Source organism: Rhinolophus sinicus, chromosome 8 (assembly GCF_057876585.1).
Source record: "Rhinolophus sinicus isolate RSI-liver-muscle chromosome 8, RSI-T2T, whole genome shotgun sequence".
NCBI classification, from domain to species: domain Eukaryota; kingdom Metazoa; phylum Chordata; class Mammalia; order Chiroptera; family Rhinolophidae; genus Rhinolophus; species Rhinolophus sinicus.
The window spans coordinates 591,280-612,369 of NC_142508.1; the positions used below are offsets into that span (position 1 = coordinate 591,280).

Consider the following 21,090-nt stretch of genomic DNA (forward strand, 5'->3'; position numbering starts at 1 on the left):
CACCTTATGCCCCGCCCCTTCCCAGAGAATCTGAAACGGGTCAGTGTCCCTCAACGGCGGTGCAGTTAGCTACTGATGTGCCTCTGGTGGGACGTGCCCGCTGCGCCTGACAGCACGCGGGTTCTGCACTCACCACAAACAGGCACAGACCTTACAGCATCCCAGCAAATGTGTCCTCAGCAAGGAGGATAAGAAAGTGAACTGGCCAGGCGCCGGCACCTGCTCGGGGAACGGCGTTCAAGCCCGGGTCGCACCACTTGCTTTCTGACCTCCTCCTCCCTCCCCCAGAAACAAGAGCAAGTGGATCTGTAATCCACAGGCGGTCAGGAGACTGTCTGATCAGGCTGCCTGATCGGGTCGTTCCAAGAGGACTCCATGGAACGGGATGTGCGGGAGGAGGTGGCGTAATCGTGTGCTTCAGCAGCACCAGCTCCCAGCTCGTGCACAAAGGGGCCGGTGAATAATGCCACTGGTAACATTGTGTGTGGCTTGGAGACCTTCCCGTTGATTCAAAGTGTGTGTGTGGTTCCAACCCGCTGACAGCCAGGCCGCCCGGAAGGCGAGACTGCTGGGAGGTCTGAGATACTTTTAATTGGATGTGGCTATAGAGAGAAAAAGTTCCAATTTTGATGTTGATTCTTAAAGTATTAGCTTGACAAAGCTTTGCATTATGGTGGAGAGAAGGGGGAGGGGGGCAGAAAGGAAGGCCCTGTCCACAGGGTCCCGTAGGCGACCGATGGGCACCCTGCAGGCTGCGAGCCAGCAAGACAAGTGCAAAACTGAAGGTGTTCCTGTGATAACCAGGGAGACCCCTCAGCACCCTGAAAGCTGCAACTTTTTCATAAATTGTAGGAAAATAGCAGGGTTTCTTGGGTAAGCTTGCTTTTCTTCCAGCTTCCCTTTCTAACCGCACTTTTTCAAGTCAGCTTCGTTCATTGTTCCACGTGCTCCTGAATAATGTACGAGCAGGACCCTGTCAACCCAGGAGGCAAGAGCGGCCTGGGCGGGGGCTCGGGGGCTCTGAGGGAGCCCCTCCCTCTGCAGCCTCTGGGGTCAGTACTGTTTCCGGGCCCTGATATATTTGTGTCTATGTTGAAGGCTAATTTGGGGTTTATTTACGGGAGGTATAAAAGCCATCATGTAGGATATTGGGGAGGGACCTTTCACCCGCGTTCAGCCATGTTTCATTTAAAACCCAAATACAATGTTACATGTTAAAAATGAATCTGTGAGGAAAGGAGGGCAATCCTGATAGCTGGCCTTGCAGCTGTCCCGAAGGCAGTGTCCTGCGTGGGGGTATTGTCCTCAGCGTGGAGGCTGTACCTGGTCACCGCTCGGCCACTCCCACAGGATCTGTGAGGAAAGAATATGGACAAGACACTTTGGGACCCTGTAGCCTGTTCCAGAAAATGGCTACATGAACTTCAAGTCCCTGGCTTGCTGGCCGGCTGCAGTGTTTGTCTTCTGATGGGCAGAGCTGTTTCCTGCAGGGGATGCACTAGAACTTAGCTCTGGTCAGTGGTTACCTGGCCGCCCGGCAGGCCAGCAGGGGCAGCTCAGAGAAGCAGAGGGAACCTGGGAAAGCGGACGAGGCAGGGGACACGGCCTAGGGCGGGGGCAGCTGTACCGAGGAGCCTGGCATTGCCACTTGCGTGCGTCCCTTCTTCCCCATGGGACTGGGGAGGGCCAACCATGGGCTTTGTGCTGGGGCGGTGTCCCCAGGAGAGGTTCCCACACCCCACTGGGCTTTCCCCCTGCACTAGGCCACAGTGTCACACTCGCCTGCTGACACCCCGCGTCTCCCATGAGGCTGCGTGTCTCCCAGGTCTGTCTTGTCCACCACGCCACCCCGAATGACCACAACAAGGTCCCACCTGGAGGAGGTTAACGAAGTCTTGTTGAGAGAATGAATGAATGAGGAAGGATGGGACCCGGAACGGGTCTCTGTTAATTCCGTTCTATGGATGGAGGAAGAAAGTGAGAGTTTTCCAGCTGGCCTCATCGGTCGTGGGTGCACACGTGCCTCTGTGGTCACAAGGGAACGTCCTGTGTCCCGGATGGGTCTCTATTCTCATTCCTCCGGAAGAGCCTGGTGGTGACAGACGTTCTTCCAGGGGGAGTGCTTTGATAAGCCCCCGTTTGAGAGCACCACTGATCGCGTCATTCCCTCACTGCTTTTGCTATGGGAAGGAAGGGCCTGCTTTATATACAGAAATATTCTGGGCCGAGCTTTCCACAGAAAAGATCCCCATTCCGCCTATAAACCCACCCAGATTCCTGCGTGAAACACGTTTGAAAACATGACAGACTGGGCATTTCTTTCCTCACCACCCCCAACACCATGCCTCTCCTTTGTGGTTCTCAGTTTCTTTATTCCCTATTTGACGGTGACTCCGTGGTATTGAGAGCAGTAAGCGTCCGGGTTTCAGGAGAGCTTGCGTGCGCTCACCAGACAGGCAGAACGCGGATAAACGGAAACCATGGTGTACCTGTCAGCTCACCTGTCAGCTCAGGAAACACTGACCTTTCTTGCCTTCCACTTGCTCCTCAGATTAATATTTAAAATAAAACAGAAGTATTCTGTCTCCAGTTTACCAAACGCAGCCATGCTTAGCGGCCTGAAGTGGATTAGAGCTGCTGTGACGGCACAGCCCACTTAGCAAAGTGTGGGCAGAGACAGCATGGGGCAATTTGCAAAACGCAGTCACCTCTGATCAATCCGAAGTAATCCGCCTGTTTATTAAACAGCAGAGACGCAGCCCAAGCCGACGCCAATTACACTGGTAACGGTTTTAACGTGGCACCCATGCCCCCAGCCTGGGGCCAGCCAAGCGTCAGCATCAAGGTAGCAGCTCACCACGGGAGCAAAGGCAACAAGGCAGGACGCCATGGGCACTGGCCAGGGGCCGAGGGAGGGGAGCGCCCAAGTCAGGAGGAGCTGTACACCGCATCTGTGGTGCTGAAGACACTGGGCTTTTGGAGGAACCGAGCGACGGTGCTGGCAGAATGCCGGAGAGCCCTGAGAGGTGACATGGCTTCAGAGGTAGAGCCGGCCCAGGCGGGGTCACAGGCTGAGCCAGTGGGAGCGTGGCTGGTGCCATGGAGTAGAGGAGACATCGTGCTGCCAAGGCCACATGCCAGACGCACTCCCATTTGTCCAAGGCCAAAGCGCCCACTGGAGCCCCCCACCCCCATCAGTGCCCCAGACAGCAGTTAGAGGGCCAGAGGGGCTTCTACTGGGGCACCGTCAACATGACCAGCCCTGAGGCCGCGTGACAGCCTGAACCCTCCGCAGGAGGGCAGTGTGGTGAGGCCATGCATTCTTCCCACTATGGCGACACCATGGCCTCCGGACCGACGGTGGCACTGCTGGCATTGTCAGTCAGCCCACCATAGGCATGACTCGCCACCAGACTGCCCTCTGGGCCTTGCCAGCACCTCCACACAGGACAGCAGAACCTGTCTTTACTGACAGCCACGCACACAGACGCTGACCAGGACCTTCCCGCTCGCCTCTCAGTCGTGGGTCTGCACATGCCCACATGGTCACTGAGGTGGCCTGAGGGCAGGGTGACCACACAACAAGGGCCTCCACAGATCACGACCCGTTTGATTCGGAAAAGCTCTGTCTGGTATTTTTTAATGACTCGTACTACTGACCAACTTCGTGAGTCGCCAGGAAAATGTAATCTGTCTTTCATGGGCCGACAAACACCGTGTTTTGGTCACACCTGCTGACAGTTGCCTTGAGAATGGAGTCCTCGAATGTTTGTTTTTTTCACTTTAAATAGCTCCTTTTTATAGAGGAAATTTATTATCAACTCTTTAAAATACGTTTCTAAGGAAACAAATTTTGTTGTCCTTAGTAAAAATGTTTACTTCGAAATTAAAGCTGTGCACATGAGCCCTCTGTGCCTGGTTCATCAGCAAATGTACGTGAAGGGAGACACTCTGGATGCATGTGAAATTAAAATTGTGCTTCGTTTTAGATGAGGATGTAACCAGTTTCCCTTAGAAAATATAAAAAGTGGGACACACTCTAAAAGAAGTGACAAGCAAATTCACAAAAAGCAAGAAAAAGAAACAAACACGCCAGCACCAGGTGGCCCACTGAGGCAGAGAGTGGCGTGCGGCAGAGCGGGTGTTGTGACGTGTTTTCTCGGGAGCAGGGCCGGCTGGGGGCTCAGACCACTGTCCACACAGGTCTCACACTGGGGAGATGGGCACGTGGCCTCCACAGGAGAAGACACACTGCTGGGGCTCAGCCAGGACCCAGCCACCCCTCAGTGACATGTCTCCTGGAGGCTTGGGGCTGCTTACGGGGTGCTTAAAGGCACTGCAGAAGCCATCGGCCAGTCCCTTGGCATGCCAGTGATCTGTCACTCTGTCACCTGGAGGGGAGCGCATGAGAATTTCATGTGGAGCCGACTACAAGACCCCGTCCTCACCCCACAGAGCACTGGAAATGGGGGACTTGGACTAGGTCACCCTTCAGACCCTTCCTGCCCCAAATCTCTGTGTTTCTGTGACAATCATACATTTCAGTGACTCAAGGCTGAAATCACACCTCCGGACACACAAGTACCTGCAGTGCTACACCTGGGGGAGCCCTGTACGCCTACACAGTCGTCACCCTCCGTGTGGGTTTTGATGTCTGCAGCCCCACATAAAGGACCCGCTACACTTCTCTGGAAAACCCGGCTGCTTTTATGACTCGGTGACATTCACTTTAAGTGAAAACAGTGCGTTTGCTGTGCAAATCCAGCCCCAGACACTTGCAGCCGGGTGGCTTCCCCAAGCCCATCCGGAGAGCAGGTCACCCCCATTGCACCCCCAGCCAGCACGCCAGAGGGGTTCCTTAATTTGGCGGGAACGCCCTCTGAGATAGATAGAAAATGTATCTCATTTATTGGAGCTCGTTGCTGTTGATTAATCTCAGGCCGAGACCCCCAGCCTCCGCTGGGTTTTGAAACTGCCTCGGTGGCCCTGTGCGCGTGACTGGATCGATCCGCCCAGCTGCACCTGAAGGTAAACGGAGCGTTCATTGATTTCTCGTGTTAAACGACGGGCGCTGCTTTAAAACGTGAAGCTCATGAATTAGAAGTGCCCGCACAGGAGTCACAGAAAGCGCGGTTTCTCTGGTCCCCTCGGCTCGGACTGGGGAGCCGCTGGCTCTCAGAGGTGGGCGGTCACGCTGACCGCAGCCCCGCCGGCCACACGCGCCCCCCTGTGGCTGCAGCCTGCAGCGCAGTCATTCCCGTCAGAAGTGCCTGGGAGCCCGGGGCGCTGTCCCGGGCGCTGTCCGGGGTCCTGCCGACGGGTGGGAGGTTGGGGAGCAGCAGGCACTACAGCGGCCCTGGACGTGATGGGCAGCCAGCCCCTGGGAACCCGTGTGTGCGGAGCTGGGGCGTTTAGGCTTGGGGACTGGGCACCCCGGATGGGTTGTCTGTCCCCGGTCCCACGACAGCAGTCCCCTCCGCCTCTCACTGTCTCACCGGCAGCCCAGGGGAGGGGACATGGCAGATCACTGTGTAGCTGAAGGTCAGGGGAACAGCCAAGGGCTGGCATGGGACAACAAGGACACAACACACTGCCCCAGCCCCGCCCGTGGGCCTCTGAGCCTCCTCAGTTGTGGGCTCTGTGCCCGAGTGTCCGGATGTGAGCACGAGCTTCCGGAGGCGGGAGGCGAGACCACAGTGCTGCGCAGGCAGCGTCCGGAGCCACCGCGGTGTGTGGGCTGGACAAGGGCGGAGCGTCCGGCAGGTGCCACTTTGAACACAGGATGTGGAGCGTGGCGGGGGGAGGGGAGGGCAGGTGGCCCAGTGAAGGGCGCTTTGGATGCAAGGCTATGGCAGCTAAGTGGTCCCCGGAGAGACGGTCCAGCTACAGGAAACTCCCGGAATAATAATCTGTTTTCGGCAAACATAAGAACCGTGGAAGTTCTGAGCAAAGTTATAGCTAAACCTCTTTATGTTACTAAATTAACGTCAAAGCCCCAAAGAGGCTCTTGGTTAAAAGCATAATCCTAGGCAGTACCCAAGCCTGAGGGGTGGCATCCATCCTTGTGCCGGGCGGGCGTTGGCGATGGTGTGGAGACGCAGCGGGGCAGGGAGGAGACAGTGGGCCCTCGGGCGCCCGTGGGGACGCAGCCTTGGCGCTGGCTGGCCGTCGCCTGGGTGCCCGACTAGTGCGTGGGCCCCTGCCCTGCACTCACCGCCGCCCCAGGTCTCACACACGCACACACGCGTGCACACTGGGTGCCGCTCGGCCTCCAGGAAGCGGCGTCTCCACACACTTCCTCCTCTATCTTGGCGTCTTCACTGCCCTGGGCCAGGCAAGCTACTGAGTTTTTCCCTCATCCAAAACCTGTAGAAAAGCACAAACAAAAGGGGAAAATTGACACAATAGCTTCACCTCTGCCTCACGGTCACACTCTGAGACGTGTACCAAGTGCTGAAGGTGTCACCCCCTCTGAGCCCCAACCCCCCCCCACACACACACACAGCCCCGGGAGGAAACGCTGCCGCATCTGGGCACCCAGCTCACACGCCGCACACATTCGCGGCTCGTCAGCCATTAGTTCTAGTTGGACTTTGTTCCGTTTCAGAAGCAAACTCCGGTGTTGGCCATCACCCCTTCACAACACGTGGGGGAGGTCCCCCACCCTGAGCCTAGGGATGGGCCTCCTTTTCTGCAGTGATATCAGATACTTAAACAGCCTCGGTGATAACTTGTTTCCTCCTTCTTTGTTTGCTGCTGCACATGACGCTAGTGTTGTTATTCTTGCATGAATATCTGTGTTTGTGCTATAATTTTTGTAAATTAGATTACAAGAAATGGGATTTTTTTTTTGCAACTAGAGTATGTGCATTTTTATTGTTAAATTACCCTCCAAAGGGGCTTTACCAATTTACACACGTAATGGCAGTCTATGAGAAAAAAATATTATCAAGCCTTTTGACTTTTGCCAATGTGATAGGCAAAATATTGTTTAATTTTTTATCTTTTAATTATTACAAAGTTGAACATATTTTCATTTACTCATTTCCACTTGCATGTCTTCTCTGATTTACCTGACTCTTTTATTTTTCTTTTCCTTTTTTCTTATTGATTTGTATTTTAGCCATTTGTAGATTGGAAATATTAACCTTTTAAGACTTCCAGATTTTAAAAATGACTTAGGTTTTGTGACAATCTAGCTAAAGATAAACAAGTATTTCATGTTTTCTTCTAGCATTTGTAGTTCACTGTGTTTTGCATTTAGATTTTGATCTGTGTCTTTTATCTGTAGAGCTGGTCGGCATCTCCCTTCGCTCTCTTACAAAAGGCTGTCTCACTTCCCACTCATACTTAGTGGGTAATTCATTCTTCACCCGTTGGTGTGGACGCCGCCCTAGTCCCTAGAGTCCCATGTGAATTGGATGTTTCTGGACATCGCACTTTATTCCACTGAAGTAAACCCTTGCTGTTGTGTCACACCATGCCACCTTATTGCCGTCCCAAGCACAGTGGCGTCTGCACACACACGGCTCCTGCTTCTCTCCCTATTTTTTGACCGCTCCTAAACCTTGCTCTTCCAGGAGCTGAATTCAGATGATCTTCAGAACCAAATCACCAAGCACATAGGTATGCACACATGACACCCCTGATTAGAAATGACTAAAACTACACAGTACTTTAAAATGGACTGGTGTGTCACAATGGAAGGTCTTTCGACCCCGAGTGGAACCACTGTTTCTGTCCGTTTGTGAAGGATGTGGATGACTGTTTCCGTAAAGTTTCGCAGTGTTCTTCACCGACACTCACCCTTCTAGTTACATGTGCTTCTCCGTGTTTATAGCTGTCGTCGTGCGAGCTCCTCCCACTCCAGTTTCTTACCAAAGCCGTGGGCTTTTACCCACTATCCTCCTCCGACGTCCTGCTGAATTCTTACTAGCGCGGTAATGGACAGCTGGGTCTTTCGGGTTCCCTGGATACACAGTCATATCTGCCCCAAATCACAGTTTTGCGGTTTTCAGTGTTCATGTGAATGTCATATTATAGTAGCTTGAGCCTTTAAGACAAGACTGAATGACAGAGGTGACAGTGCCCTTTCTGCTGACACAGTCACACTGGACGAGGTAGGAATTACTTCTCACACCCCACACCGTGCAGTCCTTGTTCTAAGCACCCGAGAGTGGTGATAATAACGTTATGTCTTCAGATCGCTCATCAAGTCACTGCTTGTCACAAACACCTGGAGAACGTGCTAACGGTGGAGCTACGGGTCCCCCCTGCAGCACATCAGCTGCGCTTCACTGAGTTCGGACTGAGTGCTAACACTGCATCTGTGTGTGTCGTGAGCTCACAGCCTGCCCACATCTTGGACACTAAGGAGGAGATGACCGGTGGTGTCTCCACCATGAGGTACCGTGGGGCAGAACTGGACAGGATGGGATCCAGCGACCACACATGGGCGGCCCTGCCAGCGAGTCCTGGTAACCGAGGTCTACAGAGCCCTGCACTTCCTGCGACCTGCTCTGGGCCCGGGTTCCCAGTTGTTTTTCCTGTGTCATGTGTTGGTGTGCAGACACACACATGGTGACCTCCCCCGCACACACGCATATGCACACACGTGTGTACACAGCACTTCCTGTCACTAAAGACGCTGTCCTCGGTCCTGACTCCCTACTTTCCTGGGACTCCTCAGAACCAGACGCTTTGTGTTAGAAGGAATGATGAATGTTGGTGACGTGCCGTGTAACCGTCCCTTGGTAGTCATTTCCAAGTGATCTGAGTACAGACAGCAGTGTCCTTTTCTTCGGGGACAGCTGGGAGCGATTAGGATGGCATACAAGCGAGAGTTTTTCAGTGGTTTCTCTCGCAGACTGTTTCTGCTGTCTGTCCAGGTCATGGATGGGTGATTCCATGTGCTGGCCCCGAGGTGAGAGGTGCTGGGTGCCCACACGTGGGTGATCGGCGTGAAGTCCTGCCACCACGTCCATGTAGGCTGCGCCAGCTCAGTCCCCTTCTTGCTGATTCTCTCTCTCTTCTCAAACACCTCCTGAAATCGGTCCCACCCAATGTGGAGCGCACCCCACGGCACCCCTTTTATTGATGCCTGAGCCTACAGCTACTCAGCACAGCTGCTAGTGTCCCTGGGTCGTGCGTTTGATTCTTGTGGGAGCCAGTGAGTTGTGTTTGGCCCAGAGTTCTAAACTGGCAGCTGTGCTCCGGGCAGGTCAGCCATGACACGGCCGGCCCACTGACTGGGCACAGCATCCGCAGCCCGGGGAAACCAGCAGGCCTGTCCCCGATGGGTGACAGGGAACATGAGTGTCACATACACAGGGCAATATCTGCTCTCCATGCCCAGAAATCCAGGACCATCTGGACAAGGCCGCATGGGCATAGAGCCGGAGTGTAAGAGCTCTTAGGTCTTCAGGGCTCCACTCGGGTGGGTTTTTAGGAAGCTGAGAACTGATGAGCCATCTTATGGGACGTTAATGCACCTTAACAGGAATGTGGCCAGGAGCTGGCCAGGCTCTTGAGGCTGATTCTGAATGCTACTAAGTCAGGTGACTTGACAAAGGCAGTGGAAACATGACTGAACTAAGGGCGACACACAGCCTGGGCAGAGCCGGCAGCCTGGGTGCAGGAATGAGCTCTCAGCATGTGCTGCCAGGACGCCTCCGACCTGCGCTTGTCATGAGACAGGAACCCAGACGAAAAAGCGAGGGCACCTGGGACTTTCCTGAAAAAGTGGGGTCACTGCTCAGAGGGTAACAAACCCCTGTCATCCTGAAACCTCAGACTATACTGTGTGACTGATTGGTCACAAGGCCTGAATGAATTTTGGTAGCTGTGTTTCCTGGGACTAGATACAGAAAACTCATGGTGTCACAAGGATGGCCCTCAAAGAGACTGGACACCGGAGCTCTGACATACAAAGGGTTAACATCTGTTAGAAAGTCAGCTATGTCGTCCCAGGTGGTGAAGCGATTCAACTTCTGTGAACAAATGAACCCCTTGGACACTGATTCCCAGCCCAGCAGAAATCGACGTCAGCCCCCGTGCTGGTCCCTGGGATGGCCGAGTCATTGGTTCAGGAACTCGGGCTGTGTGGAAATGGGGGTCATGATTAGCCTTCACTGGTACCCCCAGGACATGATCAGCTCCCAGGGCCTGTGTCATGGAGGCTGACGCTTCTCTGTCCCCATTATGTTACCAATAGTGTTAAGCTGATGTGCCGGCCAGCAGAGGGGAGCAGCTTGATCCTGGCCATCGGCAGCTCTTAAATTCTGTTGGAAACCGGGAACTCTGATTGCTCTAACTGGACATGGTCCTACAAGAGCTAACTGGCTCCCGACCGCAGCCACTGCGGGCTGGACAGCGACGTGGAGCCGTGCACGCTCCCAGGTCTGCAGTGGCGCCTGCTCACTGGGTCAACAGCTGAGACACCACCGTCACCAGAAGCGAAGCACTCAGGCCATGCACGTTTTCATGAAGCGTTATGAGGACAGAGGGGCGTTTCACACTGGAGAGGCTTCTGGCCATCAGACTGCGGCGGGGAGCAGTTAGGGTGTGCGAACGCCTTTCTCCTTCCCCCTCTGCCTTCACGGTGTTGTTGTTCTTGTCCAAATGTTCAGTGACTGTTACCGATGGAAACAGCCCCACTCCATGGCCAGTCACTCTTTGGGGCCTCGTGACGGCTCCCCCGTCAGATGGGGCTGCTCACCTTCGGGCACCTACCCCTTCCTGCAAGAACGCTCACGCCTCATGCATCTGAACCGCACCCAGGTTTGGGGGTCCAGCCCAAGCCCACTGCCCCACCTGCTTCTCCTCGACACCAAGCCAGCTTAGCAGTAGCCATTGTTCCCCACACCAGCTGGCCGGCCCGGGCCTGTGCCGTCTCACCCCAGTGTGGACCGGCGCAGACTCACTAGCTCAGTCCACTGTGAGCTATCGCACACACTGCTCCAGGCCTGGAGGTGCGCAGTCCATCCTTCCAAACGCCGAAGGTGCGCCCAGGAGCAGGCCTTGGCCCCCCCGGCCCTGGGCGCCTGCCGGCCCGTTCACCCAGCTCCGCTCACTTTTCTCACACGATGCTGGTGAGGACGGTGTCTGAGTCGTTTCACATCAGGCTGTCGCCGGCCAGTGACACCTGTGTGAGATCCAAGCAAATGTTTTCCCCAAGGACAGACAGCGGGCAGCAGGCAGGTAGCCTGGGGAAGTCGTTATGGAACTGCCGTCACCTCCGTGTCACACACCCTCCCCGCCTGTGGGCAGAGCGGTCGTCCTGTGCGCAGGGCCAGCCCCCCGCCATGCACACCTTCCTAGATCCTCTGCCCACAGAACACACCAACCTCTCAGTGTCACAGCAGGGCCTTCCCAGCCTTGCCAGGCCAGCTGGCGAGCAGCATCCCTGCAGCAGGGTCAGCTTACTGTCGCCGGATGGGCAACGTGTTAGCGGGCGCGAGCGAAGCACTGAGAGAATTGTCTTTCAGATCTGTGTGTCACTGCACTGCTCCCCCACAGCCTGCATCACTGGTTCACAAAACGTGACCCCTCCGGCGCCAGGTCCCAGCGTCTACGGCCATACCACCCTGAATGCACCCCATTGCTTCTGACCTCTGAAACAAAGGCGTCCCCAGAGGAGAGGGTCAGCGCATGCGTTTGGAAGAGCTCCTGGTGCCTTTGGAGGAAATGGTGAGAGCCCAGCTTCTGACCTTCACAATCCCATATCCTCGCATGCACAGAGCCCACCGATACCAGAGACCTCAGAGCTAAGCAGGAAGAAGGGGGACACAAGACCTTCAACACCGAAAATGCTTATTGAACATGTGGTTTCCGTACGTGCTGCTGGTAAGAGTATTTCACTGGCATCATCGTTAAACAATAGTAGTTCACTTGATGACACTTTGCGCTCCGTGACGGATGCGGTTCAAGCAGCAGAAACTTCCAGTCATATTCTGTTTGTATAAACCCTGCTCGAAAGCCGAGCACAGTGCCAGCACGTCTCTAAAATGAACTGCGCTGTGTTCAACAAACAGAATGAAGGGTGTCAGAATTCCATCCCTAAATTACATAGTGTGAGGGAGGAGGGAGTGAAAAGACTTTTGAGTCACCACTTTCCTCCAAATAAAACCATGAACTGCAGTCGCGGTTTGTAGGAGACCCCAGTTAGCAGATTCTAAATCAACTATCTGAAGGAGACTCCGTCTTCCCTTTCCTCCAGACTTGGGGTTCCCCCAGCCAGACGGCGGAACAGACATCTGCTTCTCGGGATAATGACTGTGGGCCCCTCACACACACGACGGGGTGCCCTCATTTTCTGACTTTTTTGAGGGGGCCTCATGGACCCACCTTGACATTTATTACAGGGCCACCACCAGTGACATTTTCCACTGAATCAGATCTGCCTGGTTTGCACTCTTACAGAGTCTGAACCACATGGCTGATTGTTTCTCATTTTTCTTTCGGCTGCCTGGACGCGCAGGACAAGTTACGAGCTGAAATGAGCAGCGAGACGGGACACTGCAGCCTGCAGATGTGCAGTGTGGACTTTTTCTTCCTTATTTTTCTCAGTATTTCTGCTGGAGCTGATTTTTTCGTTTACACTTTTCCACTTTATTGTATGTACTCTTGTAAGCTGTCTGGTTGAATAAGCAGAGATCTAATTTTAGTGCACAAATAAGTGGGAAAGTAAACAATGACGTGAGCATTTGTCGTGGGAGCAGTTGAGGAGACCCCATACCCGCTCTTGCTCGGGAGTGTGAAGAGCATACTTTTCTTTATTCAACAACCCTGCTGAGTGTCTGCTCCCCGCCCGCCCCAGTGGCCATGGGTCAGGTCAGTGAGCATGCTGCAGGAGACGTCCTCAGGCTGGGTCTGGGCGCTCTGGACTGAGACTGCGCCAGAGGGAAAGCTGAGATTCAACAGGCAGAGAAGCCGTGGGGGGGGGCATAGAACAGTGTTCTAGAAGGGGCAGCCTCTGCAGGGGCCATGACACAGTCCGGGAGGGGAGGGCTGGCGAGGCTCAGGAATCACAGACAGAGAGCCGGAGTGTGGGGACCTTCTCAGGTCACAGCACCGTCTCTGTAGGCCGTATGGGGCTGCAGGGTCTTCACCCCCAAGTCAGTAGTAAACCAACTGAAGGTTTACATGGGAGGGCAACACAGTCTGATATGTTTTCAAACTATGTGGCTGGTCTTAGGAAGAACAAACTAGGTGGGGGAGGGGGCCAGCAGAGTGGAGGGAGGGAGGCTGGGGGCTCCGCAGGAACTGGGGTGCCATTAGTGGGAGACATTTAGGGTGCAAAGTCAGCAGGGCCTGGAGGGGAAGCCGAGCTGCAGGGTGACCCTCTGGGGTGACCCTTCTCAGCCCAGGTGCTCAGCCCTGGAAGAGCGTCCCCTGTGGGGCAGTGCACACGTGTTTTACTGTTTAGAAATCTGAGGGCAGGTGCTGAGTGTGGTTACATTTACACAGGACCAAGGGAACGCTGACATGGCTCCAACCACGTGTTTGTGCCCAATGTCTGCTGGCGATTCGGGGTCCAGCAGGGACCCCACTGTCCTGTAAGTGGGCGTGTGGCAATGGAATTCCATGTTCATGTCTCGCTACTGTTATGACACGGGGTTGGACTGATGTGTTCCAGCCTCAGTGTCTCTATGTCTGCTTAGTCATCCTGTTACACCCAAGGGTCAGCACCACCTGTCGGACCAGAGCAGAGCGGTGGAGTGGGGGTGCTGGAGGCAGGGGCGTCTGGGGACCAACCGGCCGAGTGGTGCCATTGTTGCCGGGACTGCTGGCAGCTCATTAGCTCTGCCCCCTTCAGATTAGCAGTAATTAAACTGTGAAATCGGACCAGCGCCTTAAGCCCAGACACCATGCCAGGCTGTCAGGAGGAAGCGCGGGGATAAATCACCAGCCCGTGCATCGCGTCTCCCCTTGGCACGGGCGAGGCCTGCGAGAGGCCGAATAATGAGGGCATTCAGCCTCTGCTGTGGGCCGGGCACTGGGCAGCGAGCTTTCAGAGCGTTGTCATGGCGATGACGGGGCGCGGGCAAACCCTCCCGCTCACTGGTTAATGAAGACGATCGTGAAAAATTACACCAACATTACAGCCATTTCTTGTACGCCGACTGGCACACGTAACCTCACGCCCAGTGGCACCACACAGTGGGGACAGTAATTGTGTGTTGACAAATGGAGCAAAGATTCCGGGGAATGTCTGACTCAGACGCATGAGTTAGCGCAGTGATTTCGTGCTCCTTTGAACACTCAGTGGGTGGCATCAGGCTGTGGGTGCCAAAGACCATCTCCAATCACTTCTCATTGTTTGCTGAAGAAAAGACACTGCAATTAAAGGGAAACTGCTCCCCTCCACAGGAGGAATGAGAGCGAGATAAACTCACATTTTTAAAATTTTAGGGCCATCACTATTTATCATTTCCAAAGGATTGTTCCTGTGGGGTGACGTCTTTAAGTTTACTTTGTTAAACTGCTTTTCTCTCTCTACTGAAACATTTGGGGTGGGGCAGAGGGTGCTAAGCGCTCGTGGCACGTCGGTCCCAGTCATCTCCATGTGCCTGATTATACCCATCGTGTCACCTTGTAAAGACAAGTGCTGCAGCAATGAGGGGCGCGTGCTCTGCGTAGCCAGGGACAGTGGGCGTCCAAGCCGGAGCCAAGTTGTCACCGTGGCGAGGTCACTTCTTGGCTCTAAAGAAGAGCCTGATTGAGTGGCATGTGTGTGCCATGCTTCCGTCCCTCGGAGGGGCCAGGACTGCGTACGTACTGTGAGGGACTAGTCCCCTGCGTCTCCAGTCTGGACTCCGTAGAGGTTCACAAACCTGGGTTGTGGCCTCTTCAGGGACCTCGGTTGTTGGTTAGAGGCGCGTCAGCGGCGGCACCTCAGGTGGGGCTGCCCACCTTGTGCTTTGGGTTTGGTGTGCGGGGAGGACAGCACTGGCGGCCACTCTGTTGGTGACTCATGGTGGCAGTTCTCTCTGCTGCTGCCGCGGTCAGCAGGGAGTGGGGAGGGGCTTGGTCCCAGGACCGTGTCTCCTCAGCACCCTCCGCTCGGCTGCCTTGGGTCCTACCACACTTCCCACTGAGAACCCACCGCCCAGGCGTGTAGCTGAGAGGCTGTTTCGGGGAGAGGTCACCAGGGAACCGGCCGAGAGGGAGCCTGCGGGCCTGGGGTGCAGGATGAGGGCGGCGGAGGGTGCCAGCGGGGCTCACGGTGATGGTGACGAGCCGCAGCCCCCTCTCCAGTCTTGGAGCTTCCTGAGAGGGCAGCCTGCACTGTGATCACCACCTCCACCCCGCAGCACCATGCTGGGCACACAGTAGGTGCTTCTTTGTTGGAAAGGAGGGCACAGGGGGAGAGGGATGACAGTGGTTTGTGCCCATCCAGGCCAGAGTCGGCGCCACTGAGAACAGGGCCAGACCGGAAGCCCCGACCCTCCTGCACCCCTTCCTGTGTTCCTCCGAGCCCGGGACTGGTGGCCGTGGCATTGGGGGAGGGACAGGCTCCCACTGTAGCTAGGTGGACCTGCCATGTGGCCTGGGAGACCCTCTTAACCTCCCTGTGACGTTTGCCAGGAGCTCAGGACAGCCCTGCTCCTGACCCTGAGGCCTCAGAGAGCCGTGTGACTCCCCCGCCATCACGGGGTGCCAGGGGTCTCAGGCAAACAGGAAGGGCTGGAGCCGCGGACGGGTGTCATAGGCACTATTATTTAGAAAACAGTCTGATCGGTGACAGTGAATGCTCAACGTCTGTGCCGTCTTGAGGGCAACACAGTCACCAACTTAACAGGAAAGACACACGTGCTCCGAATGGGGAAGCCTCACAACCAGCTAGGGACCCCCCACACACACACAAATGCGCGTGTTGAGCTCCTCCGTCTGTTCCGCTGTCCCCACCCAGCACCGCCCGCCTGGCGTCCAGAGCTCAGCCTGCCTGCCCATGTCTGGCGCTCATTGGTGCCAATGGCCACCTGGGGACAACAGTGCTGTCAGCTCAGCTCTGGGGCTTCCGTGTCCCTCCCTGTGCAGCCCCAGGACCTGCCTCGCGTGTCACCGGCCACACCCGCACGCCCCGCCCTTGGGGGGCGCTGTCCTTAGGAGGCTGCTTTGCCGCGGGACAGGACTGTCCCCGCCTGGAACCTCCGCGCAGTCTCCGCGCAGGTCCCCCTCCCATCTCCTGACCTAGCTCTTGGGGGTCTCCTGGCATCCATCCCGGTGGCTTCTCACCCACTGCCCGACCTCTGACCCCGACGGGTCCCTCGGGTCCTCCCACCTGCCTCGCGGAGCCCCGCCCTCGGCGTTATTGACGGACGCCTCAATCCACGCGCAGCGGGAAGAATAACGGCCGGAAAAGCTATTTCTCTTTCTCCTGAGCGCTTTCTCATCCGTCAGGAACAGGCCGCTTTTCCCTCCCTTCTGATTCACTCACCCTGATACCGCCTGTAAATTTAAAGCTGTTTGTTGAGTCGCCTGCTAACAGCTTTCCAGCCCTTTTCTCCTAATCGCTGAGGCTGCTGTGCATCATTGTGCGTGACAGTGATGTCGTTACTCTTAGTGCCCCGGCCACAAGCTAGGACCGAGCCAGGACCCTGCCCCACAGCCGGGATTATCAACACCCAGACTGTCCAGTGTGGGACCTCCAGGAGGACAGGCACGTGAGCCCTTTGTCCCCAGGACCTCCTGATGACGGCTGGGCCACCTGCATGCGGGGCGGGGGGAGCCTGTCGCCGGCCCCTGTCCTGTTTGGCTGCCCTCAGTCCTCTGAGATCGCGCTGTCCCATCGTTAGCCGCAGGGTTTCCAGTGCCGACTGCCACTTGCCTTTGACTGTTCTTTTGTCCTGAGACATCGTGGAAGCATCTCCACCTGGAAGTTGAGGTGGGAGAGGAAGGCTCTGGAAACCAGGAGCAAGGCTTGTGCCTCAACTGGGGGTTAAAGCCAGTGGTGTCCACAGTGGCCGAAGGTGGGTTTGCTAAGGTGGGAACTGACCATCTGGCGGATGCAGCTGGGAAACAGACAGTGAGGTAGGAGGGAGGGGGAGAGAGGAGGGAGCAGGGGGCCCAGGCGAGGGCCCCCCAGCTGCCCCAGGACAGGACGGTGGCACTCAGACAAGGACGGATGGGCCTGGCCTGGCCTGTGGAACGTGGGGCAGAAGCTGGCCACACCTGTTCCCTTCAGGAGACAGTGGAGTCAGACTCAGGGGTCCCATTGTATTGGACCAGCACTTGAGGTCCCTCCAGCACCGTCCCCCCACGCTGGGTCACCACACTGGGTTCCCTTGGTGACTGCCCTGGAAGCAGCAGCTGAGCTGAGGGACAGGCAGGCGGGTTGCGGAAGTCCCTTCAGGGGTGCGGGGCTGGGCCCCCCAGCGGAGGTGAGGGCACCTGGGTGACGGTGAGCCCACTGAGCATGTGCAGACCTCTCTGGACAGGAAGTCGGCCCCAGGTGTCTTCACGTCCATCACATGCAGAGGCACAGGCATGTGCGTGCGTCCCTCCCGCTGCCCGGCCCTCGGTCACTGGCTCTGTCCTCTTCTTTCCTGCATCCCTTCCCTCCCCATCAGCCTCTACAGGAGTGGCACTGTGCTTTTCACCCTGGAAGTGGTCCCCTGTGGGGTGACACTGGAAAACAGTGGTCCCTCGGCCTGTGATGTGTGGCCGAGGCTGGAGGAAGGCCAGCTTCCCTCACGGGTCACGTGCAGACTCCCTGAATTAAACAGTCATCTGGGGAAAATGGGAGGAAAGGGCCTCCTCAGCAACACCCCATCTGTTCCAGCAACCGCTCTGCTGGTCCCCTTCCTCCTGGAAGGAGGTGGCTGCTGGCCCTGAATGGAGGGCTCCTGGGCCAGGAGGGGGCGCTGCTAAGGCTGGGGCATAGGGGCTGCAGGCCTGGGCGCCTAAGGCCTCTGTGCTGGTGGCATCTGACATTTTATTTCAATGCACGCTGCTTTCATTCGGACACAGCCTCTGCTGCGCCCGGGCCCCCACCCATGGAGCCTTCTCTGGCCCCTCTCCCTCACAGACCAGCCTCCTCGGGCCGGCTCACACAAACTACAAGCTAGCCGCCTCCTTACACTGGCCGTGCCCAGTGCCCCCGTCCCATGGTGTCCCTTTGCTTGTCAAGATGTCTCCATTTGCAATTTGTAACAGAGAAAGAAATCAATTCCTGGACGTTGCAGCTGCACGCAACCCACCAAGCCCATTAATGGCTCTTGGGTTGCCATCCCCCCCTCACCTTCTTAACCGGGAAAACGCGGATGCTGGAGGAGGTGGGGTACTCACTGGCCGAGAATTTCTTTAGGGAGCCTCTGGCCCAGGAACCCTTTCCATGCAGATGTAGACGTGGCCCCAAACGTCCCGCACCCAGGGCTGAGCCCGCTGCTGTCCAGCAGGACAGGCAGACGCCCGTGCCCCCAGGCGCCCTAGAGAAAACCTGTCCTGGAGATGGAGACACAGCGTGGTAGGAACCAGCCTGGAGCTCTGGTGGAGCCCCGAGAAGGCCGTGAGAACAGTCAGGGTCCCTTCACAGGCCAAGCGCGCCCCCCACCCACTCAGCACGTGTGTGCGCGTGCGCTCAATGTGGTTCAAGTGGAGGAAAGTGCCTGGAGCAAGGGGCTTCTGTTGGCCCAAACAGAAAAAAGCGCACTTAAAATATGTTTAGCTAAACAAATGTGCATACAAAAAAATCAGTAACAAAAATTTTCACCTGCATAAAACACACGAATCCACGTTGCCGCGCCATCCGGGCCCAGGAACCCTGCTAGCCTCTTGTTCTGAGCGGGATGCGGCGGGAAACTGTCCTCTTGCCACGCAGCCCGCCTGGACTCGTGTGTAGAGATGGGCGTGTCTGTAAGTGACAGCAGACGGTGCACGGTGCTGTTGCCTGGTGAGCCTGTTCTCTGTCGTCCACACCCAGAGCACATCATCCGTGGTTTCCCCACAAAAGCCAGCATGGTGACATGGGGACCGCTTGTCTGCACAGGGGCTGAAGTTAGCATCTTCAGTAATTAGGCGCTTGATGCAGCCCAACCTGTGGGGCCAGCCCTGGGGCAGAGAGACGCCAGAGCACAGGGCACAGGGCGTCAGTTGGCCCAGGCCAGCCCGAGGCCCAGGTGCCCCTGTGTCCACCGTAGTGACTCTGAGAGCTCGGGGAGGCTGTCCGCACAGTGTTCCAGAATGCACCCAGCTGCTTGCTGCTGCTTTAAACGATTTCACAGGATTCACCTTTCCTCCCCAGGAAAGATTAGGGTGGACGCAGGTCCCCTTGGGGGAGGTGACATGATGGCCGGCACACCAGGTATGAGGTGTCACAGCCCATCCGTCCCCAAAGGCGCTGAGCTCTGGGGTCAGGGGGTAGGGGCAAACAGGCACAGGGGCTGGACCCCTGGCACATGTAGCACACGTCTCGTAAACTCCCCTGGGGGAGGTACAACTGCCTTTGATATTGGTGTCCGCTGCTGCTATTCGGGCAATTTAGAGAAATGAAACTGCAGACCAGGCTGAGAGCCCTGACTATTCGCTTTAATCTTGGGGATATCGTAGATTAGCCGTGTGGCCTTGTGCAAGTCTCTCACTGCACTGGGCATTGGCGCTTCGCCTCTGAAAAAATCTGTAAAGTCAGCCTTCTCTTTCTATGTCACAGGGACTGGGGGACGGGAAGTGGAAACTTAGGCGTGACGTGCTCCGAGCTCCTTGGGATAAAGATGCTGTCTAAATGGGAGGAGCCTGTAAAAATAACGTGATACAAAATCAAATCTCAAACTCAGAGACTTCACGGCTGTTCCCGTTCCTCGGCTGCCTTCTCTGCCCTCAGCCCCTTCCTGTCTCCTCTGGGACAGGGTCTTGCGCGCCCCCGGTGGACGCCGGTGGGACAGCCACGCTTTGACTTGGGGACACTCTAAGAACCTGGTCTCCTACCCGTTCATTTAATTAAAAACGATACATTCCAAACCATGAAACGCTTCTCCAGAAGCAGCACAGAGATCTGATCTTTCCTTGATGACTCATGATATGTCTTTGATGCTTAAAACTCCAAATATCAAATTATTTCATTTAAAATAAAAAACTGTGCGTGTCCCGAGCGTGCACTGGGGCCGCCTACAAGGACGCAGTGCTCTGTGCCCCAGGGACGACCCGGGGCCCCTGCAGGGGGAGCCCTCGCACACCCCACTGCCCCGTGTCGCCTCGTGCTGGGACTCAGAGCCAGGAGGCACTGGCCCGCGGCTCCAGGACCTTCCGCAGGATTTCAGGTCCCGCCGGTGAGTCCCTTGCGTCCGTCCTCCTCCGCCGCAGTTTTGCCAATAAAGGGCACACCGCCGGCCAGCTGTCCCCACTGCCCAGTGCCCCTTCTCTCGAGTGTCTCCTTCCTGATGTTAGGACGCACATAGAACCCACGTGCAGTGCATATGGAGTGTCAGCCCCGCTGCCCGCGGACACTGTCCGTGCCCCTTCTCTCGAGTGTCTCCTTCCTGGTGTTAGGACGCACGTAGAACCCACGTGCAGTGCATATGGAGTGTCAGCCCCGCTGCCCGCAGACCGCTGTCCGTGCCTAGTGAGGAGAGTTGCTTTGCAGCCGTGTCCCCGCGGTGCTGCAGTCAGCTGTGGTAGCTCATTCTGATCAATGCAATAAGCAACTAATAAATAGATTTTTTAAAGACATGCAGTGCCGCGCGTGGGGGTGGACTTCGTATTGTTGAAAAGTGGTGGTGTTCGCAGAGAAACAGAATTGTCAAACCGCGGTGCACAGAAGAGTGAAGCCCCCTGCGCGGCCCCAGCTCTGCGGGAGCGGCGTCCCCACGAGGGCCTGTGCCAGGGCCAGGTCCTGGGGCCAGGGGAACACTGGGGGGGCTGGACACACGCCTTTCCCGCCTGTGTGTCCTCCTGAGCCATGTCTGTGAGGCTGCGGTGTCCCCCGCCGACAAGAGCCCCTCTCGAGGATTTGGGGGTGGTGCTTGCAGCTCACCAGGTGATGGGCTCGATTGGTAAGCAGGTTCCGTGCCAGACAGTCCAAGCCGGCGAGGCGGTGCCCAGGATGTGCTGGGAATTGTGGCCAGTGCTTCAGCCAGGACTCAGAGAAACTGA

The 21,090-nt window shown here is 56.3% G+C and overlaps 1 protein-coding gene across 3 annotated transcripts in view; it reads left to right on the top strand.

Moving 5' to 3' along the window:
- Window positions 1-21,090, top strand: part of PTPRN2 (protein tyrosine phosphatase receptor type N2) — a 419,465-nt gene that overhangs the window by 288,223 nt on the left and 110,152 nt on the right. The gene's annotated exons all lie outside the window — the stretch shown is intronic.